The 16,521-nt window shown below is 68.8% G+C and overlaps 1 protein-coding gene across 4 annotated transcripts in view; it reads right to left on the bottom strand.

Annotated features, from left to right (window-relative positions):
• The window catches only part of Gse1 (Gse1 coiled-coil protein), a 304,272-nt gene that overhangs the window by 242,130 nt on the left and 45,621 nt on the right, over window positions 1–16,521 (bottom strand). The window lies entirely within an intron of this gene.

The raw sequence follows: 16,521 nt of genomic DNA, 5'->3' as shown, positions 1-16,521 counted from the left end.
TGGCCGCGTCGGCCCAGAGCCAGCTCTAGTCAAAGGAGGACGTGGGACCTCTGCCGAGTGGCGGACACTGCTCTGTGTCCATGGGGCAGGATGGGGCCAGGGAGGACTGTGGGGGGGCCTCCTGCTGGACCTGCCCTCCTGCTCGGACCTCCGCCCCCAGCCTCCTGCAGGGTGAGGGTCTCCTGGTCGGACCCCTGCTGGGTGGAGCAGGGCTGGGATGAGGTCCAGCCTCCTGCCAGGGGGAGGCCGCATGCTGTGCTGCGCGGGGACCTGTGGACGCGGCCACCCTGCCAGGGTGGACAGTCCTGCATTTAAGCATCCCCCAGGATGCCGGGGCAGGACGGGGCTGGCCGGGGCCAGGAGGGCAGGGCTCTTGTGGCTTCAGGGGGAGGACACGCGGCCCAGGCCACACCAAGGTGCTCTTCTGCAGCAGCGGCTGCCGGCTGGCCAGCTGCTCCCTGGGGACAGTGGGGGGGCAGCCCTGGCCTCCTGGTCTTGCCTCTCACCCGAGTGCCAGACGGGCTCAGGCACCCAGCGGCCTACCCAGGTGGCTAGTCCGGACCCCAGCTCTGCTGGGTGACCCGGGGCGAGCAGCACACCCACTCTGTGCTTCAGTCTCTCCATCCGGCAGTGCAGACGACGGGTAACCCTCCGTCGGTGGCCTGTGGGTCCCGTGGGCTAGTGAGTGCTCCTGGGAGGGCTCCTGGTGCGGCTGCCGCGGATCTGCTACTGCAGACAGTGCCCCCCCCCGCCCCCCGCCCACGGCCATGGCGGAGCTGCTGCTCTGGGGGCGGGGGGCCCTGGCAGGGCTCCTGCGCAGCCTGCTCAGGTTGGGGACTGTGCAAGCTGGTGACGCTGCAGCACAAGTAAAGAGCAACTCAAACTGCAGAATGCAGGAGGAGGCCACCTCCTGTCCTCCCGGGTCTGTCCCAGACCCCTGGAAGGCAGAGCCGGGTACAAGTACAGCTTGTTAGAGAAAGGTCCTTCCCTCGCTCAGGACACGCGGCCTGGTGTGAGCTGTGTGGCCTGGATGCCTAGTTTGTGTTCTTGTGCAGTGTATAACCTGCACAACTGCGCATGGCAGCTCTGGAACGAATGAACAGGGGCCAAATGAGTGACAGAGGGTCTCAGGACTGCTCCTGGTCTCTAGAAGCCCAGCATCTAGGTGGCAGGAAAAAGACCCATTTATGTGCCCGTTAAAACCAGCCAACAGAAGGGATCAGCACCCGATGGATGGGATGAGATGACCGGACTGCGGTGACCCTGGAGGACGGGAGGGACCTCAGGTGGCTACTGTGCTCCTGAGAGACAGCAGGGCAGGGAAACACGCAGCGGGGCCTAGTGAGCAGAGCCTCCGCAGGGCTGCAGCCGCGAGAAGCCCCGCCCCAGAGGAGACTCGGCCCGGAAAGGCCTCTCTGAAGGGAGAGGGACGAGCAAAGGCCCCGCGCGCGGATGGGCTCCAGCCTCGGCCCTGCCAGCCGGGTGGGGGGGGAGAGCCAGGGCAGACCGGGGCTGGAGGTGGGGGCGGCAGGCTGTGGCCGTGGGTCGCCGAGCCATCGTGACCCACCGAGGGTCCAGGTCTTCCAGAGTCCCACAAAGCCCGGCGGGCGGTGGGGCAGACAGCGCCCCACGCGGCCTGCTCTGGCCTCGGGCTCGCGGCCACCCCGGGAGGCCAGGCCGCAGTCCTGCCAAGAGTCACACGTCTTGCACAATTTCCGGGAGCCAAATCCGACAGAGCCATCTGTCTCAAACAGACCCCAGGCTCGCCTCCAGCTGGTCCCTCACACGCGCCAGAGCGCTCGGTGACGGTGACGGTGCAGAACACTCATCTGCCAGCTCGTCCCCATCCCCCGAGAGCAAGCAGGGAGGCCAGAGGCGCCAGAGAGGCGAGCGCGCGGCCATGGCTGGAGCACAGGCAGCCAGGCGGGCCCCGCGGCTCCCGGGAGGCAAGGCCCCTGCTGCCCCCGCCCGGCTGGGGACCCCGCCTCTGGCTCCCCGACTCCCGCGCCGGGAATCCGCCTCCCGCGCCGGCTGACAACGGAAACACGGGCCTGCCCCTCCCCGGGATGCAGAGCAGATGTTCAGAGAGCCCGGATCCTTCATCTTTCCAGAAAAAACCACCAGCCCGACTCGATCTGCAGCTGGCCATCGGGCCATGGACGGCTCCCCCCACGCCACCCACTGCAGGCTGCTGCAGCTCGGCCACCCGCCTCGTCCAGGCAGGTCGCGCAGGTGGACGGCGGCCCGTGCGAGGGGACGCACGCCCGGGGCCACAGGCCCGCTCAGACCCGCCTTTGTCCTTCAGAACCGACCGTCACTTCTTCTCAAATAACGGTTCCCATCTTCAATGGTCACTTGGGAGGACACCGGTACGGATGCCAAGGCGTGGTGACCCGCCTGAGCCCACCGTGGGGCAGCAGGGTGGCCACCGTGTTCCTGCTGACCAGGGCTGGGCCGTGCAGGCGCCCGGTCTCACGAAGGCTTGCTGACCCCGGGGTGGCCAGGCAGGACCCGAGGGGCATTCCCAGCCCTCCTCCTCTGTCGGCCCCTCGTGCAGCACCCACCCGGCCCCAGACCACGGCCCCCAGAGCCCCCCACGCTCCTGCTGTCGGGGGGCTGTGGTGCCCTGCATGGCCAGGGGGCCCAAGAGGAGGGACCCGGGTCTCAGGCGCAGCAGCTGCTCGGTGCCCTGGGACCCGGTGCGAGGCCCCTCCGTCCATGAGACCTGGGACACGGCCTCGGCCCCACCCGGGGTCACCATCCGGGTCACCACCCCGGGTGGCTCCTGCTGCCCGCCCACCCGCCCCAGCAGGAGTCGGAGGCACCCAGCCTGCCGCAGCGGGCCCGCGTCATCTGAATCCCTGGTGACAGGGACATCTGTCCTTTGCTGTTCGTGGCACCTGAAGGTTTAAAGTGACCATTTTCCCCCCTCAGAATGCGCTTCGGGGCAGCGTGCTCGGACAGGGTGCCTGCAGCTGCCTCCCTTGTCCCTCTGCCCAGCGACCTGGGGGCCACCGTCACCATCCTGCTGTGTGCCAAGGAGGCTTTGTGCCCTGTGGTCCCGTGCCCCGTGGCTTTCTGCTCCGGTCTGTCTTGAGCTCTGCCCTCCTACAAGAGCCGCTGGCTCAGCCAGGCTGCCCCTGCCTGCGGGGGAGGCCAGGGGAAGGAGGACCCCAGCCCCTCCGCACCCCGTCACCCCAGGTCCCCTCCACGATCCTCGCGCCCCAGGACGGCCTCTCAGGTGGGCCGAGCCTCAGCGGGCTGGGGTCCAGGCCGCCGGAGCTCCGCCCCCTGCAGGCTCAGGGACACCCTCAACTGGTGGACACAGAGGGGGGCTCTGGGCCTGGAGCTGGGGCCAGGAGGGGCGGGGCCGGAGGGCGGGGCCTCACCTGCCCAGCTCTGCGCAGAGCCTCCGTGGGCCCTGCCGAGGCCTGCCTCCCAGGCCACCCGCCTGCCTCCGTCTGCTGCCTGCCCTCCCCCTCCCCCGCCCCGTCTGATCCGCTGTCATGTTCCTTGTCCCCGAGCTGCCCGCTGTGACTACAAGCCAAGAGTCATCCTGCAGCTAAAGCGTCTCCATCCTCCGACCCACGGGGCTGGCTCCTGGGCGGGGGGCATCTTGAAAGCTGAGCAGCTGGCCTCGGAAGGCCACAGAGGCTGCCCAGGGGCACAGCCCTCGGCACAGTCAACAGCTGGGAAGGAGCTGGCCTTCCTGTCCCCCCACTTTTTTCTTTTGCTACTGGGGACTGAGCCCGCGGAGCCGCACCCCAGCCCTGTTCTGTATTTTAGGGACAGGGTCTCACCGAGTCGCTGGGCGCTGTCACTGAGGCTGGCTCTGAACCCCCATCCTCCTGTCTCAGCCTCCCGAGCTGCTGGGACTGCAGGCGTGTCCCCCACACCCAGCCCCCCGCCGCTTCATCACAGGAAGGAACTGAGGCCCAGGTGAGCAGCTGGACCCAAGGGACAGCGTGGCACAGTGCGTGAGAATGCGGAGCCCCTGCCTGGACCCGAATCCCAGCTCCTCCGTTCCTGTCTGTGTGGCCTCAGGCAGATGACTCGAGGTCTCTGGGCCGGTTTCCCTACTGGGGAGAACGTGGCCTCTACCCCTCAGGCTGGCCGTCCCACCACGGCCAGGCCCCTGCACCACCTCTGCCATCGCCCATCCCACTGGGTCCGGCCCTGCTGCGGCTGTGGGTGCAGCGTGGCTGTCTGCAGGCCCCCCAGGGAGGGTGCCTGAGGCCTGGCAACAGTGGACACAGCCCAGGTCCCCCTGGAGCCCTTGGTCACCCACGCTGCCCATGACAGGCCCCGCCTCGGCCCCCACGTCCTGGAGCCCAGGCTCAGGGACAGGAAAGGCCAGGCAGAGCTGGGGAGCCGGGCACAGGGCGCCTCCGCTGCCCGCAGGTGTCCAGGGCGCTGCAGCTGCTGCCCGTCTGCATTAGGACCAAGCGAGGACGCGGGGCGGGCAGGGGAACCCAGGGTGGGGGCCGGGCGGGGACCTCCAGGTGGAGCAGCGCAGAGGAGACGGCCTGGGGCCTCAGGGGGCCATGGTGTCCAGCCCGGGATCCAGCGCATGTCGGGTCACTCAGACAGCTGAGGAGAGGCCCAGGGACAGTGAGGACACCGAGGCGCAGCCGCCCACAGGCAGCCGGCCGGGAGCCTCAGTCCTGCGTCCTCATCACACCAGCAGGGCACCACGGGGACTGGCCCAGAGACCCGGGGACGCCACCATGGCCTTGGGGCACTCAGTCAGCGAGGAGACTTCAGCACGCGGTGACCACACAGCACTGACCTGTGCTGCCGGCAAGAGGCCAGCCCTCGGGGGGCAAGGCCAGGCTGGTGGCCCAGAGCAGCTCAGGTCATGACAGAAAACGGCCACAAGACCTCCTTGGCCACAGACCGCCTGGGCCACCAGCCTCCCGCCCAGGGCCCGCTGCATGGCGTCCAGCAGCCTGGGTCCCACAAGCACCTGGCCAGCCTTCATGCACCCAGGGAAACTTGGGGACCGTCCTCCCCACGTAAGGACAAGGATGGTGGAGCCGCGCTGGCCCTGCTGTCGGCGGGTGGAGGGTGTGCTTCCTGAGCTTCTGGACGGTTCCTGCGGAGTCCACCTGCAGGCCCGGGCAGCAGGCCCTGGCCCCTCTGCAGCCTGGTCCTCCCAGGGGGGGTCTGACCCTGGATTCGGAGCTAATAACCCTGCCCTGGCCACCGGCTCAGCCCAAGGGACCTGCCTGTCCCCCGTCCTTCCGCCTGGCTTGTAAGACAATGGCCCAGACCCTGTCCTCAGGGGGCTCTGGCCCACGGGAAGCGCTAGGGTGAGCAAGGAGACGAGAGGGTGGCACTCTGCAAGTGACAAGAATGGCGTGGGAGACCGCAGTCCCCAACAAGAGGTCATGGGGCCCGGGGGGTGTGCAGGGCGCCCTCAGCCAGCCTTGGCCCTCGCTGGCGGACTGAGCTCGGGTTCAGCAAGAGCCGCGCTGGGCCCCGGGGGCTGGGGGAGGCCAGGGGAGGCCGGGGTGCAGCCTCCTGCCCGCCACACCTGGGGCACGGAGCAGCTCTCCCCAGGGGCCAGTCCAGAGGCTGCGCGCCCACCGTCCCCTGGAGCCTCAGCACCAGCCGCCAGCTCTGCACACAGGGAGCCCAGGAGCAGGCTCGGGTCCCCACGGAGGACGGAGGACGACGGAGCCCGGGACGGAGAGAAGGCGCGCAGCAGCAGTTCCCAGAACCCCCGCGTGCTGGCCACCTCATGGAGCAAGTGGGAGGCATGGCCGGGCAGGGAGGACACCAGGCCAGGCAGGGAGGACACCAGCCGGGCACGGAGGACAGCAGGGGGACAGGGAGGACACCAGGGGGACAGGGAGGACAGCAGACCAGGCAGGGAGGACACCAGGGGGACAGGGCTACTCACTTCCCAGGGCTTCTTGCTGGCAGGAGGCAGCTGGAGGGGAGGAGGCCACCCGGTCAGTGGGACAGCGCTCCCGGGCCTCCGCCTCCCGCCCCGCCCACGCTGGCACCTTCCAGGCGCCAGCCACAGTGCCACACCTGCCCCACGGATGTCCCAGGCCCGCCAGCCTGCACCGCAGACCCTCCGCATCCTCGAGATCCTCGGTGAGATCACCCAGAACAGGGCCACCCGACCACGCGGCCAGCCCAGGCGGGGGCCTGCAGACCCGCACCCAGGCGGCCCAGCGCCCACGTGGGGCCCAGGGCGGCAGGGGCCACTGCGGCTGGGTGCCCATGCTCAGCAGCAAGGAGCTGGGCAGAGGGGGCATCCGCGCCTGCAGGAGGGTGGCCCTGGCCTCAGCAGGGCCCAGGCAGGCGGCCTCAGGGCCTCCTCTGCAGAGGTCTCCGTCCTCACCTTCCTGCGGGGCGGGCGTGAGGTCAGGAGGAGCCCAGATCACAGTCCCCGCCGGCCACACGGGGCAGCCCCACCCTGGGTGGGAAGCCACCAGGCGCCTGCTTCCTGCCACAACCCCCTGCGCTCCCCCGGCCCCTGGAGCTGGCCCCCTCCAGGGCCGAGAGGCCCCAGAGGAAGCCACAGGCCACCCCAGGCAAAGGCCCTGCGGCCAGACGTCCAGGTGGGTCTGGCACCTCCCACAGTGCAGACAGCGAGGCCAGGGGCTGGCAGGGACACAGCCCGGGGCAGGGACGGCAAAGCAACAGGAGCCAGCGCCGCAGGAACTAACCAGGAGGGGGGCGGGGGGAGGGGGGCTCGTGGCGGCTGGGGCAGGAGGGTCCCCAGCAGGTGCCACTCTCTCCAGCTGCACTGGCCCAGCCCGACCCCGTGCCCGCTGGGGCGCTGCCCTGAGCACCCTGAGGGGCGGGCTCTGCCTGTCCCCCTCGTCCCCTCCCAGCGAGGGCCTGCTCCCCGCGGTGCCCTCCTTGTGGCCCGAGCCCTGGCTGCTTCCCCGGGCAGCTGTCATGGGGTGAGGTCATGGGGGTGCCCCTCACTCTGCCCCCTCCCCAGGGTGGTGGACGGCAGGCCTGCGTGGGCACGGTTGGTGCCTGGGCACTGGGGTGAGGAAGGGCTCTGACCGGAGCTGAGCTGGACTCCCTGTCCCCTGAGCAGCCTCTCTGAGGCTGGAGTCCTCGGCTGGCTTCTCCTTCAGCAGCACCAGCCCCAGAGACTAAGGGAGGAGATTGGTGGCAGGTGTTTGGACAGTGGCCACCAGAGGGCCTTCCAAAAGCCCTGCAGGTGCAGACAAGCTGCTGGCCTCGTCCTCCCTGCTGTGTGACCTCAGGCAAGTCACTCCACCTCTCTGGTCCCAGTTTCCTCATCTGCAGAGTGGCGATCGAACCCCACCAAGGGCTCGAGTAACAAGGGCCACCTTCTCTGGGCCTGGCCACACGCCAGGCTCCGCAGTGGCGGCAGCTGAGGGGCTCCCTGCTGCCCCCGGCTGAGACTGGGGCTCTTGAGGCCCAGGGGCGTAGGAGGCGCCCCCTCTGGCTTTGCCCACAGCCCCTCCTCGCGAGGCCCTGCACCCACCTGCGCGGGAATAAACCAGCCAGCAGGCAGCAGGCAGCAGGCAGAGCTGCTGGGCCATCTGCCCGCCTGGGCCCGGCCCCTTGCTTCCCAGGCCGAGGGCGCCATCTGCTGGGCACGAGGGACCTCACACCACTCAGCCCAGGCTTAGCTCTGGGAGTGACCCCCAGCCCCATTTGTCTGAAGTCCCTGTTCCGACTGGCTTCCCACCCCCAGGACACACCTCTGGGTTTGACTTTGACCTCCACGGCCCAAAGAGGCTGCTGTGGTGTCTCTGGGACCTCCTCCCCTTGGTGCAGTCTGTATTCAGAGCACGTGTACCTCGTGTCCAGCTGGGCAGAGCACGGCCCGGTGTGCGCAGGCCCCTCTCGAGCCACCCTGCCTGGGGCATGAGCCTGGCCCCCCCTGCTCTACTGTCCCCGCCTCCAGGCCGCTGCCCAGCCTCCTCCCTCGGGCTGCCTCTGCAGCCCCAAGTCTGGCCCTCAGTGGAAGGAGGGGGGCTGCCAGCGCCCTGGCTGGCGGTCCTGGCCAGTGACTGTCCCAGCTCCTCCCAAGGGGGCTGTGCAGAGGGTGGGCGGGAGCCATCCTCCACCTGCAGGCAGCGGCCACCCAGGCCCAGGTCAGCACCTGCTGCCCGTCTGCTCGTTCCATGTCACGGCCCCTCATGCCGACAGCCTGCAGCACCAGTGTGGCTGCCAGCGAGCTGTCACAGTGTCACAGGACACCGTGAGCCTGGAGAGGCCTCAGAAAGTGCCCTTGCCACCTTTCCTTCCTTCCTGCCGGAGAAGCAGGAGGCGGGGTGGAGGCCAGGCCTGGGGACACTGCAGGGTCCAGGTGCGCTCTCTGCAGCCAGCAGGGCACCGGAGATCCACCCCTGGGGACAGGTGCCCAGACGGGACGCGCAGGCTGGGCACAGCCAGGAGCCCCCTGGACCAGCTCTGGCTCCGTTTCTCCTGCTGCCCCTCCTGTAGAGGCCGCTGCAGGCTCCAGAGGCCCAGCCCGAGAGGGCGGGAGGCCAGGCTGCCCGGCCAGGCCCCCAGAGAGCCGTCCTGGTGCCCGTGGGTGCTCCACGGCACCTCCTTCCCCCTCCTGAGCTTCTAGACCTTGTGGGGAGCACGTGGGGGCACCCGGGGGAGCAGCCAGCACGCCCCCGGGCACGGCCCTGGCCAGCTCCAGCCCAGCCACACGTGGTGGCTCCCCGTCCTGGCCCTGGCAGCTCGTCTGCCACCTGTCTCTGAGTCACCACCCGTCATGGCTCAGAGAACAGGGACAGGCCACACTGACCCATCACCAGCAGACGGCCATGTGGCTTCCACCTCTGGCCACTGTGCAGTGTCCTCCTGAGGCGGAGGCCACGGCCTGCACGGAACCCGCCCTCCCTCCTCACCGGGGACCCGCGTGCTCTCCATGGCCTCGCCCCTCCCCCAGCTGAGGACACTGGGGCCTGGGCAGCCAGCCCCAGCTCCCGCCCGTCCGAGGGGGAGAGGGCCACGGGGCTGAAACAGAGCCAGGCCTCGCCCTCTCCTGAGTGCGCCCAGCCGTGGCCCTGCCGAGAAGCCCTCTGTGCCGAGCCGCCCCCCGCGAGGCCAGCTGAGGGTCCACGCACACCAGCCACTCCTTGGGGACGGCTCTGCACGCTGGAGGCCAGGGGTCGAGACGTGGAGCCCGATCCCGTTTCCAGGGAAGTGAACCTGCCGACCTCACACTGGGGGGCCAAGACAGTGGTCCAAGGGCCTAACTGGAGAACACGGCCACCGTCCTGTGCTCCGGCTGCAGTGCTGGGAGCCGGCCTCCTCCCACGTGGCCAGGCGCGAGGTGGACCGCAGCAAGGACAGGGCTGAGAGGAAGGGAGCCTGGCCCCCGCTGGCCTGCCTGACGGCGGCCAAGGGCCTGGGTACGGCAGGTCTGTGCACCCACCCTGCCCGGGAAGCGGCCTCCACCAGAGGGCCAGGACGGTCCTCGTGAAGGTCCTGCGGGGGCTGGCCTGGGGCGGGGCCCCTCCACCCGAGGCCCACGCGGCTGCTTCTCCTTGGATGCTGGTTTCCGGACTGAGCAGGGGCTCGGCCATTGCTCCACGTTCCCACGCTGAGCTGCGCCCCAGCTGCAGTGCCACTCAACCAGGAGGTGACCAGGAGGTGATCACAGCCCGGCCAGCCCCTCTCCTCCAGGAGAAGCTGTCTCGGGGCTGCCCAGGGTGCGTGAGGGGCACAGCCTCACCAGGTGCGTGACCGTGCAGCCTCTGGCCTCCTGGGGCAAGTGGACGCTGGGAGCCCTGGGACCGCGGCCCGGAAACCCAGGGGCCTGTGCGCGAGCCTCGGCCTTGGGAGCTGCTCTCTCACCCCCAGAGTCCAGCTGCTGACTCCGGCAGCCAGTCACATGTCCCCTGCCAGGCTCCCTGAGCCCCAGGAGCAGACCGAGACCAGAGGGGTGCAGGCCACTGGTGAGCAGAGATGGGGCGAGGGAGGCCAGCGGCAAGTCCCCGGTGGGCCACAGGGACTCAGTGTGGCTGCGGAGCTGTGGGGACCTTCAGGACAGGGAGGAAGCTGGGCACAGCACACCAGCTCCTGCAGATGTTGGCAAAGGGACAGTGGCTCAGGATGGTCACCTCAGGCCAGGTGGGCTCTGGGGGCCACCGACAGCATCCTGGTGGGACCCTGGCAGCCTCGCCAGCTCCCCCATGGACCCAGAACAGGGGCATCAGCACCACCAGGAAATGGGGGCTCCCAACCCCCTGGGTATCCCTGCAGACCGCTGGGCGCCTGGGCTCTGCAGCCCGAGGGCCGCCCAGGTGGCCTCCCTCTAGCTGGATGGACGGGCTGTGGCGGAGCCAGACAGGCACATTTAGAAAGCGGGTGGCGGGACTCAGACAGTGCCCCTCCCACCTGGAAACACCCAGGGCGACGCTCTGTCCGGCGCAGGGGCAGGGGCCGCAGGGGCCGGCTTCTGGGGCTGTAAGTGGATTTGTCCCCCTAGCCTGTCCCTTCTGGGCCCCACAGGACTAGGCGTCAACAAAGCAGCCGGCAGGAAGCCCCGAGCAGCAGCGGCTGGCGGAGCACAGGCCCCCACTGGGGGCTCTAATTGCTTCCAGATTCTGAGGACATTTGAAAAGCTCCACCTCGAACCAGGACCTCTGGCTGCCAGCCTCCCGCGGGGGCAGAGAATCCCGGACGCCCTGAAGCAAGCAGCAGAGGACACCAGGAGGGGGATCTACCAGTCCCTGGAGAGAGTTCCGGTGGCCAGGGCCACCACCTTGGCCACAGGGAGGGCTGGGAGCCTGGGCAGCGTGCTGCGTCCAGGGCGGGGGGTGAGGGTACAGCAGGAGCTTCTCAGAAAGCCAGAGCCCAGGGAGGTCCCATGAAGGCCTTCTGCGGGGTGGCTGGGGGGAGGCCACCAGACCCCAGGAGAAGCCCCGTGACTGTTGGAGGCGGAGCACGGAGGGTGGGTCCAGGGCACGGGGTTTCAATCCCAGCCGCGCCAGCAGGGACAAGTCACACAAGTCACACGCCAGGTCTGCAAAACAGGCCACCCCAGCCCCCAGCAGTGTCTGTGGGCAGCAGCCGTGGACATGGTGACCCCGGGCAGCCCAAAGATCCCGGCAAACCTGCGGCTCAGGGCCACAGTGAGAGGTGTGGGGTGCAGTTCCCTCAGGGACACCAGGAGCCTCTGTACCCAGGCCTGTGCTCAAAAGTGGAGGCTGGAGAGGGGCTTCCAGGGGTGGAGAGGCCCGGGAGGCAGCTCTGGGGAGCAGAAGTCCCCCCGCCTGGTCCCCAGTCACACAAGCCACAAGCGCCATGTCTATGAGCCTCCCTTAACGAGGAAAGGGTGAGGGTACACGCTGCACCCCCCCCACACACAGAAACACACGCGCGCGCATGCACACACAGAGAAGTGCACACACGTGCAGCCGTGCACACTCACCCCACATGCATGCACACGCGCACACACACACTTCTCCCTCCAGCTGCCAGATGACAGCCGCCGCAGTCTGAACGTTACAAGTCAATTACGCTGTCCCCCGCCTGTCTCTGCTGCCTCTGGGGAGGTCATCTCACCATCTCTGGACATGAAAGAAGGACGGGGACGCTCCCCAGGGAGGGGTCCGACAGCCCTCGGGAAGCAGCCACCCGTCAATCACAGGGGGGACTGGAGGTGGGGAGGCTGGTGTGATCTCACCTCCATGTGACGCAGCCCGACTCTGACCACCCTGCCCCTCTCGGGCCCTGCATCCGTGGGCTGGAGGCCGTGCCCACCCCAGGGTCACATTCAGGATGCCCTTGGCCCAGAAGATAGGCAGCTCCTCAGCCCTGAGCCTGGCACTCCCGACAGAGTCCCCCTCTGTCCCACTCAGGACCTTGGTATAAAGCAGGGAAGGTAGAAGCACTCTCCAGGCCTGTGAATGGGCTCCGAAAGAGTGGGCAGAGCAGGGGAAGGAGGCAACTCATGGAGTGTCACCAGGACAGACTCAGATACCCTGAAGGGGACGCCACCAGTCCACAGGGGTGCAGCCTGGAGCCCAGCAGCGGCCCCCCCCAGACTCTGTGATGGGCAGGTTGTCCAGCTCCGGGGGCCATGGGAAGCTGCACCCCATCACAAGAGCCGCAGGGCCCTGGCCAGCCCGGCAGGGGCGCCCTGGTCCTGTCCCCAGCCCTGCTCCAGGCCCTCTGTCCTGTGTGCTCTGCAGCCCTGGGCGGCTGGCCTGACCCCGCCAGGGCCAGGGTGGGGAGGTGGAGCTGAGTTGTGGGCGCGGCACAGGAGGGTCAGCGGGCTCAGGGGGCAGTGAGCCTGGTGGCCACCGTCACCCAGGAGCAGGAGCACACCCTGAGCAGCCACAGCTGGCCCTCCCACGCCAGCGCTCTCCCCCCCGGGGCCACCAGGCCAGGCCTGTGCTGGCACCTGTGACGGGGCCCAGGCCCTGTTCCCGGAGAGCAGCTCTTCCTGGACAGGGGAGGAGGCCGCGGGAGGCCAGGTGCAGAGGGACCGCCCTCCCGCCCGCCCCAGCTGCATGGGTGGCGAGCCGGGCTCTTCCCACACATGGCTCATTTAATCCCGCCAGCGACCCGCAGGTGTGGGCACTTCCGCTGTCCCCATGTCACAGATGAAGAAAGTGGGGTTCAGAGAGGCCTCGGTGGAGGGCCATGGCTGCTCCACGGCAGAGCTGGGCTTCGAGCCAGGCCCCCAGCGCCAAGTCTGTGAGCAGCGACAGGGCGCACGGCTGGTGGGGGGCACCTGCTGCGGTTCTGGGGGGTGGGGGGGGCAGGAGAGCAGGACAGTGTGTGAGAAAACGGAGAGCACTGGCCACGGCTGGAGGGAGAGGCGGGCCGGCGCCGCCCATCTGTCCCACCAGGCGCAGCGGGTGCAGGGGGCCGCAGGGTGGCTGCAGTCTGCCCCTCTTCACCCACTGGCAGGAGCCCACAGGCACCGCCCTCCCCTCCTTCTCCCACCCTCCTTCCCGGCTCCTGCCAGCTCCCCAGGGGAGGACGCGAAGGAGGAGAGCTGGCGGCTGGAAGCCCATCCCCAGGAGCCTCCACTGGGGGAGGGGGGCAGCGCTGGGCTGCGGCCCCCTCCCTGGGAACCCTGGCTGGGGGGCTGGGCGCGCTCTGCCGTGGGCCAGGAGGGCCGGGCCTCAGGGGACGCCTGCCGGGCAGCCGCGCTGCTGCTGGGTAACCTTCAGCCCTGACCTCATTTCCCACCGAGGCTTCTGCAATTTCTTCCAATTTTCCACATAATTAGCTGAGCAGGAGACGTAGCCTCTGCTCTGGAGGCCTGGCCTCCGAGGCAGGAAGGAGCCAGCTGCTCGGAGCCCTGGGCCCTGGCAGGGAGCCCCCCCCCCCCCCCCGGCAGGCCTCCGCGTCAGGGGGTGGGGGGCAGGCGGGGGCACGGGGCGAGTGCTCAGGCCCAGGCTGGAGTCGGCTTGCCAAGCCAGCTCTAGGGCTCCAGACCAGTCCTCGGCCCCCGGCCTCTCGGAAGTGACCCGGGTCTGTAAATGTCCACCTGGGCCCTGCCTGCACGCCCTCCACCCCAGCTCCCTCCTCCCTGCTTTCCCTCACCTCCTCCCCGGCCTCAGGCCACCCCTTCCCCCTCCCTGCAGAGGCAGGGCCAGGAGGGCGGCTGGGCCCTGGCTGTCCAGCTACACTCCAGCTGTCCCCACCTGCCAAGTGACAGCCCAGAAGCTGAGAAGAAACAGGTCCAGGTGCAAGTCCCCGAGGGCAGTGGAGCCCAGGTGCTGGGCTCCTCCCGGGGACACGGGTAGGGGAGGCCCACTGGCCCACGCCCAGCGGGGGGTGAAGGTCCTCGGGCTGGACCTCCCTCACTCTGGGGGCCTCAGTGTCCCCAGCTGATCAGTGAGCTGGGTCACCCTGTCCTTTTGCCTTGCTCCTTCTTGACCCGGGCACCCCTGGAAACATGAGATGCGCCCCCAGGTGGCCTGCAGCAGGGACAGGTCCCCGGCACCAGGACCTGCCGGCTCCTCCCTGGGGGAGGCCCTGGAGGGCACCCGCTCCTGCGGCCACTTCTCTGGCAGCTCCCTGGAGCCCACCGCCTGGACCTGGAATCTGTCCTTCCTGCCACACCCTCGCCCGCATCCTGGGGCAGAGAGGAGGGCACCAGGGCACACCAGGGCAGAGCGCGGGCACCTGGGCCTCCCCTGCCCCCGGCTCAATTCCCAGGTAACCTGAGCCTGGTGGCCCTTGGGGCTGGGTGACACTCAGACGCGGGATTCCTACTCAAGCTTGAACATACGAGCTGCCTGTTGGGACCCAGTTTGGGGTGTCCCTGGGCCAGGAGTGTCCCCCCAACTTCCCAGAAATGCAGATTCTGTGTCATAAATGCTGCGACCGTGGCAACCTGCGCTCCAGAGCCCTGGGGACACTGTGCCGGGGAGCACCCCACCCCGAAACCTCAACCCACAAGCCACACGGCGTTTCTAAAAGCCACCAAGGGAGGCGGGAGGCCTTGGTTACTGGTCCTCATGGACGAACAGGACACGGCTGATGACCGGCCACCTCCTAGTCCTTGGCCCCCATCTGAGGTTGCGGTCTTCTCCCCTGAGCTCTCCAAGCCCAGCCACCTGGTGTCACTTGTCACTTAGCCTGCAGGGTGCAAGCAGGCCTGCCCCTCCCCAGCAGTCTGCGAGGGGTCCCACACGGTACAGATGTGATGGGTCACTTCTGCTGCCCAGGGAGGACGGCTCCCTGGGGACAGGGCTTTCTGTCTGTTTTGTTTGCTGCTTGACCTTCTGGGCCTCAGGCAGGGCCGCGTGCAGTAGGTGCTCAGGGTGTGCTGAACTTGGCACACAGTAGGCGCTCCTCAGTGTGAGCAGGAACCAGGCCCTGCCCGGCCTCAGGGCTCCGCAGTCCTCTCTCCTCTCTGCTGTCCACAGGCTCGAGGAGGCGGGGCAGACGCTGCTCTTACACCCACCTCGCAGACCGGGCAGCTGAGGCCTGGGAGGTGGCCCTGGCCCAGCATGGGGGGGCACTCTGGCCCAAGTGCTCACTGGGACCCGCAGGGGGCGGACCAGGCGCCGAGGATCAGGTGGACCTTGCCCTCCTTCTCCCGGGGAAGGGGAGGGGAAGGCGGGCAGACGCTGGCTAATTAGCTGTCAGGAGCAGACGCTCCGCCGGCCCCTCCCGGCCAATCTCGCCTGGAGTGCCCTCTGCCACAGCGTGTCACCACAGGATAAAAGGAAATGTGTTCAAAGAGGGACCACTAACAAGAGCAGGGCGTTGGGGGCCCAGGGAGCAGAGGGCTGCTACGCGCCCAGGAGGGGATCAATTGCAGCCCCTGGAAAGCGGACCTGCCGCAGCCTCCCGAGGGGCTTCTTCGGGGCCTCCGGTTGGGCCTTCGGCTGGGCCGGGGACATTCTCTGGGGGAGGCCAGCAAATCGGTCCAGATCCCGCCCTGTGTGACCGGTCAGGTCACTCTCGTCACGCGGCCGCCCTGGGTCCCACTGCGACAGGACGTCAGTGCAGGGCAGCGTGGACGGTGGCATGCAGGCAGGAGCAGGGGGCTCCCTGGAGGGGGAGTGCAGGGCACCAGCGAGCCTGTGGGTCACCGTTGCCATGGAAACCCACTCCAGCGCAGAAGCCCTCCAAGGTGCGAGTTTGACCTAACAAGCATCAAGGTCATGGAGATTACAGTCGCAGGGTGTCACCCTGAGACCAGAGGTGACCAGAGGGCTGGCTGGCTGCTGCTGGACGGGCATGGGCCACTGTGCGTCCCCCATGGCCTCTCTGCTTACCCATCATGCCCCCACACTGTGCCGTGGCGCCCCCAGCCCTGGACTGATGAGAACCAGGGGCTGTGGGCAGCGGGGGCTCACAGAACCCGTGTGTGCCCTTGTGGGACACTGGCCCCTCTGTGGCCTCCCGTTCCTGCTGAGCCCTGGCAGATGGAGCCCTGACCCTGTCGCCCCTGTAGAGCTGGACGGGGCTGCTGCCCCTGGGCAGCCCGGGTGCCCGCCACAGGCCTGGCGCAGGGCGCCCCGGCTCTGCCTCCTCGGTCCACCCTGGCTCCTGGCCCTCTGGTGCTCCCAGGGGGAGGGCATCCTGGGCAGCTGTTCACCCTCTCTGGGCCTCAGCCTCCCCGGGGAGAAGTGGGCCGGCCGCGCACCTCTGACCTCCCTGGACAGCTGCTGTGACACTCCCATCTGCTGTGCTAGATCTCACACGTGACAGTGTTCAGTGCCCAGAGCACAGAGGCCACAGAGCCGAGAGGCCAGGAGGCAGCCAGGGAGGCCCAGGGAGGCCCTGGGGCACAGGCGCCCCACCCCCGGGGGCCCCCATAGTGGCCCCTCATTCCTGGCCCTGAGCCCCACCTCCCCTGGTAGGGTCCAGGCCCCTCCTGGGCTCAGGGCTCAGGGGCCTGGGGAAGCCCTCTCCCCCGGCAGCCCCAGGGCCTCTCAGGAGTGGCTCTGGCCCTGAGATGCAGGGGGAGCGCAGCCTGCCGAGGGGTCACCATGGCAACCGCGCAGCGGGCCAGCTGGCAGGAGCGGGGCTGGCAGAACGCAGACCTGGGTTCCCCCCGGGGGGAGGGCTGGGCAGGCA

The sequence above is a fragment of the Marmota monax genome, unplaced genomic scaffold (assembly GCF_021218885.2).
Source record: "Marmota monax isolate L192 unplaced genomic scaffold, Marmota_monax_Labrador192_F-V1.1 WCK01_AAM20220418_F8-fsc00024, whole genome shotgun sequence".
In the NCBI taxonomy this organism is placed as follows: Eukaryota; Metazoa; Chordata; class Mammalia; order Rodentia; family Sciuridae; genus Marmota; species Marmota monax.
The sequence above is the reverse complement of the archived record's forward strand: the minus strand, read 5'-3'. Positions and strand labels throughout refer to the sequence as shown.